The sequence below is a fragment of the Elephantulus edwardii genome, unplaced genomic scaffold (genome assembly GCF_000299155.1).
Source record: "Elephantulus edwardii isolate Elephantulus edwardi_28Jun2011 unplaced genomic scaffold, EleEdw1.0 scaffold00012, whole genome shotgun sequence".
Taxonomy (NCBI): domain Eukaryota; kingdom Metazoa; phylum Chordata; class Mammalia; order Macroscelidea; family Macroscelididae; genus Elephantulus; species Elephantulus edwardii.
The window spans coordinates 4,173,736-4,186,291 of NW_006399762.1; positions in this window are offsets into that span (position 1 = coordinate 4,173,736).

Sequence of the window (12,556 nt, forward strand, 5' to 3'; positions counted from 1 at the left end):
TTTTTTTAAAAGTTAAATTGTAAATATAAAAACCTTTAAGACTAGTTCTCAACAGTAACATCACAAGATTCCAAGTCTTTCAGATACCTTCTAAAGCAGTGTAAATGATGTCAACTAGTGAAAACCAGGAATGTGAGTTGAGTGGTTAATTTCAGTCTTCTATAACATTTTATTATTGTTATTTTTTTAAATTCATTCACCTACTGATTTTCATTGAGATCCTCCAGTAGGTTTTCAGAGGCTAACCAAGAGAAGATTGTCCACCTTTCTTTCCCAGTGTGTGGATTTGAACTGCCTACCTTTGGGTTGTCAGCACAACTCCTTCATTTCTAGGGCACCAAAGCTCCACTTATTCGTAACTACTGCTACTATTATCATGTCAGTTCTTTCAAAATTTATTTGAATCTTTGAAATATTTACATCATTATCAAAGCCATTATAAAATTCACCTTTAGTGTATATTTAATATGTTAAATTTTAGGTATACTATGTTGTTGTTTGTTGTTGTTATGTGCCGTCAAGTTGCCTGTGACTCATAGCGACCCTATAAATATTTGAAATATGACAACAAGTCTGCTGTTGAGGACCTCTCCAAAGTATTGAAGAACAATGATGTCACTTTGAAGACTAAGGTGTGCTTGGTTCAGGTCATAGTCTTCTCAATCACCTGCTACACATCAAAGAGCTGGATAATAAACAAGAATGACAGAAGCAGAATTTTTGCCTTTGAGTTCTGATGCTGGAGAAGAGTACAGAATATTCCATGAACTGCCAAAAGAACAAGCAGGTACGTATTGGAAAAAGTATAGCGAGAAGTGCTCCTTGGAGACAAAGATGGGAAAGTTTCATCTTTCATACTTTGGACATGTTGCTAGGTGAGGTTATTCCTTGGAATGATGGAGGGTCAGTGAAGGAGAGGAAACCTCCCAATGAGAAGGATTGACATGGAGACTTCAGCAATGGGGTCTAGTGTGTCAATAATGATTAAGAGGGTGAGGCAGGGTTCATATTAGGTGTTGATAGGGTTGCTGTGAGTTTTACTTGATTCGATGGCACCTGACAAAAACAAAATTCAAAACAGAAAAAACTCCCACAATAAAAATGAACATAGGTGCCCATGGAATCAATTCAGATTCAGGGTAGTCCCATGTATGTCGCAGTAGAACTACCCTCCATAATGTATTCAGTGGCAGACATTTGGAACTAGATCTCAAAGCTGGAGACACCTCTGGGTGGTGCAACCTCTATCTAATCTTTAATCCTCATAGAACACAGTCTATTCTGGCACACATACAATTGCTAGAAATCAGCATCAACTCTGATAACTGTTTATCAAAGAACCTTTCTTTGGTGGCTTAATGGTAAGGAGTTTTGATACCTGTCGAAAGGCATACAGTTTGAATCTCCGTACTGCTCCAAAGAAAAAAGATTGGCAATCATCAGAGCACAATTTTATTGACTTCGAAAACTTGCTGGGGGATTAGCTGTGAGTTGGTTCTGATTCAACGGTGCACAACAGTAATAAAAACAGTGTTTGACAAGCATTTTTACATTTTTTAATTTAATTTTTAAAAATTATTATACTAGTTTATTTACAAAATTCAAAAAATTGTTTTCCAGAACAGATCCTTTCAATTTCCCTCAACCCCCCCCCCGCCGGCGCCCCATCAAATTGTACAACTCCGTAATTAATCCCCTCTCCCCCGGCACATCCTCATCCTTGTTTCCCCCCTCCTCCCTGCTTGGATCCTTATACTTATTTTACAATAATGGTTTTATACATGTGTCAAGCATTTTTGTGCTCATTATACTTATTCATTCCTCACAACAACCTGAGAGGTGGGTTACGTTATTACATTCATTTTTTTTTCTGGTACAAACAAGACAAGAAACACAGAAATATTGTCTGAATTAATGCTTTGGAAATGTGGTGTTGGAGAAGAGTGCTAAGGATTCCATGGACTGCCAAAAGAACAAATATAAACATATTTATATTTATGTATTTCTTGTGGTGCTAAAGAAAAGTCTTGAACATGCCATGGATTGCCAAAAAAAACCAATAGGTCTGTCTTGGAGAGGGTGAAACCAAGTTTCTCCATGGAGGCTAGGATTTTGAAGCTGCACTTCGATTACTTTGGAAACGTGGCTAGGAGAGATCAGTCGTTGGAGCAGGACATCATGCTCAGAAGGGTGGATGGACAGCGCAGGAGAGGGAGACCCTAGATGAGATGGATTGATACAGTAACTGGGTCAATGGGGCTTGGTGTGTCAGTATTAGTGAGACTGCCTCAGGGCAGCGAAGGGTTCAAAGATGCTGTACTTAGGGTCTCTGTACATCACAGGCAACTCAATGGCACATAACAACAATAGCATATTATGACAGGTTTGGAAGCAGGAGTGGCATCCACTTCCTAAATAATACGCTCCGGAAACTCTATGAATTTTGATGAATGTTAATCATTGTAAAGGGGCTTCAGGCCTTATGTTCATAGGGTCACTATGAGTAATGCTCAGCTCAAAGGCAATCAACAATAACAACATCTTGGGGAAGGTGCAGACAGAATGCTCCTTCGTGGCAAGGACGATGAGATTTTGCCTCACATAACATGTTTCTTGTTGTTGTTGCTGTTATGTGCCGTCAAGTCGTTTGCGACTCATAGCAACCCTATGTACAACAGCCCTAAACTCTGCTCTGTCCTGTGCCAATCGCACTGTCTCTGACACGCCCATCCGATTATCTCAGTCACTGAATCAATCCACCTCAAAGAGGGCCTTCCCCTCCTGCGCTGTCCCTCCACCCTCCCAAGCATGATATCCTTCTCCAAGCACTGATCTCTCCTTACAACATGTCCAAAGTATGTTAGACGGAGCCTCAGAATCCTTGCCTCCAAGGAGCCACCTGGTTTAACCCTTTCCAGGACAAATCTGTTTGTTTTCTTAGCAGTCCATGGTACTCTCAATGTACTCTCAATACTCTTCTCCAGCACCGCAGCTCAAAGGCATCAATTCTTCTATCCTCCTTGGTCATTGTCCAACTCTCTGATGCATAACAAGTGATTGAAAAGACCATGGCCTGTATCAGAAGCACCTTAGTCTCTAGAGAGACACCATTGCTCTTCAGTACTTTGGAAAGGTCCCTAACAGCAGATTTTCCCATGGCAATGTGCCTTTTAATTTCCTAGGAGAGATTATTCCTTGGAGAGAGCCATCATGTCTGGGAAGGTGGAGGGATAGCAAAGGCGAGGCAGACTCTCAACCAAGTGGGTTCATGCAGTAACTGTGTTAATGGGCTTGAGCCTGTCAAAGATGATAAGGAAGGTATGGGGATAAGACAGTGTTCAGATCAGTTGTTCAGAGGGTTGCTATGAGTTATAATTGACTGCATGGCACCTAACAACAACAACAATCTAGTTTAAACTCAAAATGTTGCCATGACTTGTGGTTACATGCTAGTCAAAACACCAACTTTGTACCTTTCATAATCTCTTCTCATAAGATTAAGTCACATTGTTAAAGGTTCTAATAGTGGCACAAATCAAGTTACAGAGGTAAGGTGGTTCCATTGCCATCCTTACTCTAACTTAATTCTTTTTTTTAATTTAAATTTGTTGTTAATTTCAGTGAAAATTTACAGAGGCTTTGGATTTCCATTCATTCATTGTTGTAGATTTGTCCCCTCCAACAGTGCAACAATGAATGAATGAAAACCCAAAATCTCTGTAAATGTTCGTTAAAACTAATAAATTTAATAAAAAAAGAAAACAGTAAAAAAAAGTCACATTGTTAAATCACAAGGGGATAGTACATAATTTAAAATCAAGAATTACATGTAGCAGGTTTACATTTTTTACACTACATCTATTTAATCTGTATGATGAACAAAGTATCCAAACAATTAGACTCTATGAAGAAGAATGTGAAGTCAAGATTAGAGGAAAACTCAATAACCTTCAGTATGCAAATAATACACTCTTGCTTTCAGATAATGAAGAAGACTTAAAGTTCATAGTGATAAACAAAACAACTAGACCAATAAGTACTATCATTACAAATGGTGAAAAGACTGAAGCTGTCAAAAATTTTCTTTCACTAGGATCCACAATGCTAAGAAGCTGTGCTGCAATTTCAAAGGCACATGGTTCAAATCCACCAGCTGCTTTTTGGGAAAAGGGTGGACAATCTCCTCTCATGTGATTTATAGATTCTGAAAACCCACTGGAGAGGGTCAGCTATGAGTTTGCTCTGACTAGGTGAAACACAACAACAGGATCCACAATTAATATCCATGGAAAGAGCCATCAAGAAATTAAACCATATATTGCATTGGGAAAACTTGCTTCCAGGGACCTCTTTAAAGTGTGAAAGAACAAATATATCATTTGGAGACTAAGGTTTGCCTGAACCAAACCATGTATATTCCATTGCTTCATATGCAGGTGAAAGTTGGACAATGAAAAGGAAAGAACTGATACATTTGAATTATTTTGTTGATAGAAAGTATTGAGTAAAATATGCAGCTAGAATGTTCCTTAATAGCAAGGATAGTGAGACTTTCTTTGCATATGCTGGTCCTGTTATCAGGAAGGGCCAGTTCTTGGAAAAATACTTTATATTTTGAAAGGTAAAGGGTCAACAAGGAGGAAGAAGATCCTCAAGGAGATGAACAGACCCAGTAAATCCTACATTGAGCTTAATTAATTAAGCACAGCAGAGATTGTGAGAATAGCACAGGAACAGGTGGTGTTTCAACTTGTCATTTTATGTATGATTCAATTGAAAAAGATTTGGAGCCAGCTTGGGGCATCTAACAACAAACAGTGAAAATTATACTGAATGTTTGAGTTATCTCTATAGAGGAGATCTAACAGAGTAAAATCAAATGACAGTTGTTTCTGGCAGTAAAGACACATTGTTGGGGTGGTGAAGAGAATGTGTGTCTGTCAACAAGAGCCGTGTGTATCAAGAGAAAGACCACACTGTTTATTAAGGACATACTGCCAGAGATAGAGGAGACATAGATGTTTAGTAGAATTTTTTTGTCCGTGTATTTTGAAATTTTTTTTTCTAACTTGCCTACTCACAGATGGAATAAATAAATTAACTGTGCAGTACTGTTAGCTAAAAATCTGTAAGGGGCAATGATAGTAATTAAGAGTCTCCAAGAAAAGTTTTATGATAATAACTAAAGTGGGTGTTATTATTAAACACAATTTTTGGTTAATGCTGTTTATTTTCCATTTTTAGTTTACTTAAACCTGAGCACATTTTTTCCCCTCAATTTTTTCCATATTCTCAGACACATTTACCTGGCTACACTAATTTAAAAATATTTATTTATGAAGATGCGGCTAAATTGGGACACTTGCACATTTTCATGGTGTAGAACAGAAAAGTGCTTTAAGAAAAAGCAGAAAATACTTTAGTGTTTAAAATAATTTGATATACATCTTTACCCAAAACATTATCTACATTTAGCTCTTGCAGTTGCACAAAATGCATACTCTATAAACTTGTGATTAAAATGGAGAATTTTGGAAATAGATTTGTAGTCCCTTAATGGCTCAATTGGTTAAGCATCTGATTTCTAAGTGGAAGATTTGGAGTTCAAACCTATTTACAGGCAGCTCAGAAAAAGTTAGTCAGCAGCTTTTGCAAAGTCACGGCTTTGAAAACCCTTCCACTTTACACAGTTGAGTTACTATGAGTCAAAGTTGATTCAACAAAAATGACTTCACGTTTTTTATTGGGGTGAGGGTGATGATAAGCTGTCTTGAGTTCAAGTTCTACCTCTAGTTTATTTGACCTTAAATATTTGTTTATCTATTTACACATTCATGAAGTGGGGGAAATAATTTTTATTTGTTATAAAAAATCAAAGACTCATTTAGAGCAATGTCTAGCATAAAGAAAAATATTCAAAATGTGAAAATAATATTATTGATTTTTATGCTCTCTTCAATATGGTCAACTGATATTTGACAAGGAAACCAAAGCTATCAAATGGAAAAATAATAACCTTTTCAACAAATGGTGTTGGCAAAACTGGACTGCTACCTGTAGAAAGCTGAAACAGGGTCCATATCTTATATGATACACAAAAATCAATTCAAGGTGGATCAGAGACCTGGAAGTACAGCCCCAAACCGTAACTATCATAAGAGACAAACTGAGACCAAGCTTAAAAGGCCTAGTTGATGCTATAAAGGGACTGCCAAATACAGTCAGAAATGTACAATCTGAAGAGGATAAAATTGATGAATGAGACCTTTTAAAGATTAACTCATCAGTTCATGTTAATACTTAATTTTAACCAATGATATACATTCATACATCTATTTTTTTAACATGTTTGTTGTTATGTACTGTCAAGTTGGAACCAACCTGTAGCTGACCCTCTAGAGGGTTTTCAGAGGCAGTTAATTGCACACGGGGAGATTGCGCATTCTTCTCCTGTGAATCAGCTGGTATATTTGAACCGCTTCCCCTCGGGTTTGCAGTGCAGCTTCTTACCACTCAGCCAGCAGAGCTGCATTCCTACATCTAGTTTTCTTGAACATACTCAGCATAATTATTTTAAATGTCTTTTGCTAACTAGAAATCTGAATCACCAGTCTTCTTCCTTCCCTTCCCCATTTCTTTTGTAACTCAACCTTTTTCCTGGGATATGTGGTAATTTTTGATCTGATATGAGGCATACTTTTTTTTTAAGTACAGTCATTAGAGTGCTAGCCTCCTGCAGATTACCACTCCCTCTCCTAAAAGGCTACCATTTTAGCCCAGTCACAGAAGGAATCAAGCCTGGCTGTGTTACATTTTCTGTATGTAAACTTTCCCCATTTCGGATTCATCGTCTTCATCCTCCTGGTACTGTAAGGATTCCCTATGATCTTTTCAGTCTTGTGTCTTTTGAGACTACAAAAACCGGCTCTATGCTTCAGAGATTTCCCCCCACCCCTTAGTTTTTAAATAACCTTTTTTATTCAACTTCAGAATTTGACAGATGTTCTTAAGGGAAAAGCTGGCCTCCTGCCAGACTCATTTATCCACTCCTCTCTTCTCACTGGGATTATAATCTTAGAGATTTCAGTCCCCATCCCCCCCATGAAGTCCCCAAACTGCCAAATGCCTGCTGCTTTCTTTCACCCTTGCTGGCCTTCTGTGTAAATTTATTGCCAGGATTCAAAGTTTCTTACCCAGAAACCAGAATTAGCATTTGATGAAAGGAATAAATAGTTGTAGAATGTGAGCTCACCTATCCATAATCTTGTCACTCGAATTCAAGTTTCTTCAGCAATTCTTAAACTGTGCACACCCCCTTCTTTTATTCCTAACTTTGATTTGAGTGAAATTTTACAAAGCAAATTGATTTTTCTTTTCCAATTAGTCATGGATATTTTTTCCACAACACTGAGTACAATGCACATCATGTCTGATCATCCATTCTTTCCACATTGTCTTCATTCTACCTATCTCTGTAAGTATTAATTTTCTATCGTTTCTACTTCCTTTCTCCCCTCCCTGGTAACTGAATTAGAAAGAGTCTCTCTCTTTGAGTCACTATACCACAAAGAATTGGCTGACACAGAAGAATTCCATGAAATAACACATGATCCAGAGGCAATGGTGATAAAGGAGGAAGTTCAAGCTACTTAGAATGAAGTGGCAAAAACATAGTCCAATAATTGATGGAATACCAATTGACATATTTCAACAAACAAGTGTTGTCTTGGACATGCTCATCAGGTAGTACCAAGAAATCTGGAGGATAACTACCTGGCCAACTGGCTGAAGGAGATCTATATTGTTGTTGTGTACCATACTGTCAGAAATGAACCATAGTTGACCTTCCAGAGGGTTTTCAGAGGCAGTTAAATTACATGGGAGGAGACTGACCATCCTTCTTTGGCAGAGCAGCTGGCGGTCTTGAACCACATGCCTTCGGGATTGCAGCACAGCTTCTTGCCACTAGGCCACTAGGCCACCAGACCAAAAAAGAGGTGATCTGACAGAGTATGGGAATTATTAAAAAAATACCACTAATATCTCATATCAACAAAATCTTGCTGAAGATTATAAAAAAAATAACTGGAACAGTAAATCAACAGAGGACCACGAGAAATATAGTGGGATTTAGAAGGGGCTGTGGCACTAGGGATATTATTGCCAATGTCAGATAGGCCTTCATGAAAAGCAGAGCGTACCAAAAAATTGTCATGATTGACTATGCCAAAGCATTTGACTGTGTGGATCACAACCTGAGAAGAACTGGAATCCCTGAACACCTGATTGTGCTCATACTTGGACAAGGAAGCAGTCTTCAGAACAGAGCAAGGAATTACTGCATGGTTCAAAATCAGAAAATGAGTGTGTCAGAGACGCATCCTATCTCCATACCTTTTCAAACTGTATGCAGAACAGATCATTTGGAAGGTAGGACTTTAAAAAGAGGCATGTGACATCGGGAATGGAGTAAGACTCATCAAACAGCCAGTGTCAAGCAGATGACACAACATTACTTGCTGGAACTGAGGAGGCTCTGAATCATTTACTCCATAAAGTCAAGGACTGTAATCTTCAATATGGACAAAGTAGTGCTCAAGAAGACAAAGAGTCTCACCACTATGCCAATTGGCAATGCCATAATAGATAGAAAAGAAATTGATGTTAAAAATTTCAGCTTGCTCAGTTACACAATTGAACACCCTTGGCACCAGCAGTCAGGAAACCAAAAGATGAATTACATTAGGAAAATCTGTTGTCAAGAACCTCTCCAAAGTGTTAAGAAGCAATGATGTCAGTCTAGATACTAAGGTGAGTGTGATCCAGATCATAGCCTTCTCAGTTGTTTGATATGCATCGGACAGCTGAACAATGACTAAGGATGAGAGAAAAAGAATGAATACCTTTGACTTGAGGTGCTGGACAAAAGTATAGAACATACCATGGACTACCAAGAGAACAAATAGGTCTATTCTAGAGAGGGTGCTGCTTGAAGATAAGGATTTTGAAGTTCCATCTCCCAAAATTTGGACATGTGGTCAAGAGTAATCAGTCCTTGGAGAAGGACATCATGCTTGGAAGGGTAGAGGGACAGAGCAGGAAAGGAAGACCCTGGATGAGATGGATTGATGCAGTAACTGAGGCAATGGGGGTAGGTGTGTTGAAGACAGTGAGGCATGCTAAGGATAGGGTGGGGTTCAGAACTATTGTACATAGAGTAGATATGACTTGCAGGCCACTTCATGGCTCATAACAATAACAACAATATTAATAAATATGAATTTTATACAGTGTTTGTCCTTTTGTGACTAATTTATTCCACTCACACAATGTTTTATAGACTTATCCATGTTTTGTTGTGTTTGAAAAAATCTTTATTGGTTTTCAATGTTTCAATGAGCAAGCTGAAATTTCTAACATCAATTTCTTTTCTATCTATTATGGCATTGCCAATTGGCGTAGTGGTGAGAATCTTTGTCTTCCTGAGCACTACTTTGTCCATATTGAAGATTACAGTCCTTGACTTTATGCGGTAAATGCTCCAGTAAATGCAGAGCCTCCTCAGTTCCAGCAAGTAATGTTGTGTCATCTGCATGACACTGGCTGTTTGATGACTCTTACTCCATTCCCGATGCCACATGCCTCTTTTTAAAGTCCTACCTTCCAAATGATCTGTTCTGCATATAGTTTGAAAAGGTATGAAGATAGGATGCATCTCTGACACACTCATTTCCTAATTTTGAACCATGCAGTAATTCCTTGTTCTGTTCTGAAGACTGCTTCCTCATTCAAGCATGAGCACAATGAGGTGTTCAGGGATTCCAGTTCTTCTCAGGTTGTGATCCACACAGTCAAATGCTTTGGCACAGTCAATTATGACAATTTTTTTGGTACGCTCTGCTTTTCATAAAGGCCCATCTGACATTGGCAATAATATCCCTAGTGCCATAGCCCCTTCTAAATCCAGCTATATTTCTCGTAGTCCTCTGTTGATTTACTGTTCCAGTTATTTTTTTTTATTATCTTCAGCAAGATTTTGTTGATATGAAATATTAGTGGTGTTTTTTTAATAATTCCCATACTCTGTCAGATCACCTCTTTTTTTGGCCTAGTGGCAAGAAGCTGTACTGCAATCCCAAAGGCATGTGGTTCAAGGCCGCCAGCCATACAATTCCTGAATAAGTACATCATGCTTGGAAAAAATAGTAGATTAGTAAAGAGAGGAAGGCCCTCAACTAGCTGACTTGATAGAGTGACTCCAACAATGAATTTTAACACAACAGTGATTCTAAGGATGGCACAGCCTCAGGCAGGGCTTTGTTCCATTGTACACAAGGTCTCTATGAATTGAAATATTGCAACAGCACCTAGTAATAATAACATTAAGTAAAGAAATCTATAACATGCCAAACATGATTTGGAATTGGAAAAACTCAAGATTATTCGTGAATTTCATTACGTACTTTGGTATTTTTCAATGCTAAAAAAAATCCGTTTCAGAGAAGATCTTATGACCTAAGTTAGCTAACATTGGAAAGTTTACCTTAAAAGATTATAAGGAAGCATTGGTGCCCTATGGTAAGGAACTGCACTGCCAGTCTAAAAGCATGTGGTTGGAATCCACCAGCAGCTCTGGGAGGAAAACTATGGGCAATCTCCTCCCAATTTCCAACTTTTTAAGAAAACACCTAACTGTTTTCCACAGTGTTTATACCATTTTATAGTCCCACTAACAATTTATCAGAGTTTTAATCTTACTACCTCCTCACCAACATTTCCTTGGCTCCACAATCAACACTTTTAGCACCAGCAGCCAGGAAATCAAAAGACAAATTACATTGGGAAAATCTGTTGTCAGGTACCTCTCCAGAGTACTGAAAAGCATCAGTCTCAGTCTAGAGACTAAGGTGTGCCTAATCCAGGCCATGGTCTTCACGATTACCTGCTATGCATCAGAGAGCTCGACAATAAATAAGGATGACAGAAGAAGAATCGATGCCTTCAAATTGTGGTGCTGGAGAAGAGTCTTGACCATACCATGGACTGCTAAGAAAACGAGTCGGTCTGTCTTGGAGAAGGTGAAACCAAGTTTCTCCTTGGAGACTAGGATTTTGAAGCTCCATCTCACATACTTGGGCACATGGCTTAGGAGAGAGAAGTGCTTAAAGAAGGACATCATGCCTGGAAGGATGGAGAGAGACAGCGCAGGCGAGGAAGACCCCAGGTGAGATGGATTGATACAGTAACTGGGGCTATGGGTGTTGGTGTATCACAATTAGTGAGACTGACTCAGGACGGGGAAGGGTTCAGAGCTGATGTACTTAATGATAGTTATAGGTCGCAGGAGATTCGACAACATATAACAATAACAACAACAATGTAATAACTATTGATCTTGAGCAGTTCTTCATGTATTTGTTGACCAGCTGGATGTCAGTAAAGAGCTTTTAATATCTTCTGCCAATTCTATGATTAGATTGTCTTTTTTTTTTCTGAGTTGGTGAGCCTCATATGAGATACTTAATTATCAAATACTGTTCCCAGTTTGTAGATTCTTTTTTTTTTACTCTTGAACCATTTTTTTGTATTTTACTCCACTTTTCAGGAGCTGTGGTGATGCAGTGGTTAAGAGTTAATGTTAACTGAAAGGTCAACTATTTGAACCCACATGTTGCTTCAGAGGAGAAAGATGTTGCAATCTGCTTCCATAATATTTGAAATCTTGTAAGCCCTTTAAGACAGTTCTAGTCTATCCTAGAGGGCCTTTGTTGTGTGGAATCTACTCAAGCTTTATAGATTGATACCCTACTATTCTAATAATTCTCAATGAAAGCACTAGCCTGAATTCATTTTATACGCGCGCGCGCGCACACACACACACACACACACACACAAAGATTCTCACCACTGGACCAATTGGTAGCATTGTGATGGATGGTGAAGAGATTGAGATTGTAAACAGCTTTAGTTCGCTTGGCTCCATAATCAACATTCTTGGTACCAGCAGCCAGGAAATTAAAAGACATATTGCATTGGAAAAGTCTGCTGTCAGAGACCTCTCCAGAGTACTGAAGGGCAATGATGTCAGTCTGGAGATTAAGATACAGGCCATGGTCTTTGCAATCACTTGCTATGCATTGGAGAGCTGGACAATGATTAGGGCTGATAGAAGAATGGATGTCTTTGAGCTGTGATGGTGGAGAAGAGTGTTGAATATACAAAGAACTGCTAGGAGAACAAACAGATTAGTTCTGGAGAAGGTGAAACCAGGCTGCTCCTTGGAGGCAAGGATTCTGAAGCTTTGTCTGACATATTTTGGACATGTTGCAAGGAGAAACCAGTCCTCAGAGAGGTACATCGTGCTTGGGAGGGTGGAGGGACAGCACCAGAGAGGAAGACCCTCGATGAGATGGATTAATTCAGTGACTGGCTAATGGAGTTAGGTGTGTCAGAGACAATAAATGTGGCATAGGGTAGAGCAGAGTTTAGGGCTGTTGTACATAGGGTCGCTATGAGTCACAGGTAACCTGATGGCATACAACAACAGCATATATAT